The following is an 887-nucleotide window of genomic DNA, read 5'->3' on the forward strand; positions in this document are numbered from 1 at the left end:
CATAGCAGGAAGTGGGAGGGAGGGGAGCGGGCGCTCAGCCGAAAGGTGATTTTTCTTGTTCCGTTCTCAATGCGTCGCTCAAACTGTTTGGACCTCGAACAACATGTCTCCATCGTAGCGCGTGTGTGTGTGTGCGGGCGTGCGCGTCGCTGGGCCGCAAAACCGCGCAGCGAGAGCAGAGGGACAAAGAAAGAAAAAAAGAAAAAGAAAAAAAAAGAAAGATGGGGGTGTAAAGCAAAGCACTTCAGTGTGAGCTGAGTCGGGAACTGCGTCCTCACGCGTTTTCGTCGTCAGACTGACAGGAAACTGTGGAATTTCATCACGCGTCGCAGCCGCATCTCTCACCCGTGCGCGTCCTCTTTGGTTTTGTTTTTTCCCATCGTTTCCCGAACTGGGGAGGGAGCCTCGACGCGCGCACCGTCACCGCAAACTCTCGCGCAACCGGGCGGTGGCGCCACGCGCGGCACCGACAGCGCGCCACCGGCCCAAGGGTTGTTGCGCTTCACGACCGGCGTGTCTCTTTCTCGGGGCGCCGATGCACCCAAGCGCCCAGCGTCACGGAGCGGTGGGTCTCAAGACGCGCCTTTCCTGGCCATGCGAGGGGAGGCGCGGGGGCCAGCCGGCGAGGTTGCGGCGGGCGGGGCGGCTGTCAGACCTGTTGAGTTTGTTTTTGGCCATCACGCAAGCGCGTTCACGGGGCCACGCGCCCTCGCGCACAAGAGTTGGTTGCTTCCATCAGCAGCGGCGTGCGCCCACCACAACCCACCTCCGGGCAATTCGGCCCTCTCTTTCTCTTTCTCTCTCTTGCGCTTTTGGGCGGGCCCGCCACCAACCGTTTGCACAGGCAGGGCGCCAGACAGGGCACGATGTTACGTGCGCGCCGTTGC

The 887-nt window shown here is 61.8% G+C and overlaps 4 non-coding genes across 4 annotated transcripts, besides 1 other annotated feature; all 4 read right to left on the bottom strand.

Annotated features, from left to right (window-relative positions):
* Nucleotides 1-31: 31 nt before the first annotated feature.
* Nucleotides 32-118, bottom strand: Tc00.1047053498777.10. Its single transcript, XR_008255133.1, has one exon. It is a non-coding gene; the product is annotated as a C/D small nucleolar RNA (snoRNA), TB11C4C2 (small nucleolar RNA).
* Nucleotides 119-185: 67 nt separating this feature from the next.
* Nucleotides 186-222: a microsatellite.
* A 5-nt stretch (nucleotides 223-227) lies between these two features.
* Nucleotides 228-324, bottom strand: Tc00.1047053498777.20. The gene has a single exon (XR_008255134.1). It is a non-coding gene; the product is annotated as a C/D small nucleolar RNA (snoRNA), TB11C4C1 (small nucleolar RNA).
* A 106-nt stretch (nucleotides 325-430) lies between these two features.
* On the bottom strand, nucleotides 431-502 carry Tc00.1047053498777.30. The gene has a single exon (XR_008255135.1). It is a non-coding gene; the product is annotated as an H/ACA snoRNA, TC11C4H3 (small nucleolar RNA).
* Nucleotides 503-648: 146 nt separating this feature from the next.
* Tc00.1047053498777.40 lies at nucleotides 649-738 on the bottom strand. Its single transcript, XR_008255136.1, has one exon. It is a non-coding gene; the product is annotated as a C/D small nucleolar RNA (snoRNA), TB11C4C3 (small nucleolar RNA).
* Nucleotides 739-887: the final 149 nt, after the last annotated feature.

Source organism: Trypanosoma cruzi (genome assembly GCF_000209065.1).
Source record: "Trypanosoma cruzi strain CL Brener chromosome Unknown tcruzi_1047053498777, whole genome shotgun sequence".
Taxonomy (NCBI): Eukaryota; Euglenozoa; class Kinetoplastea; order Trypanosomatida; family Trypanosomatidae; genus Trypanosoma; species Trypanosoma cruzi.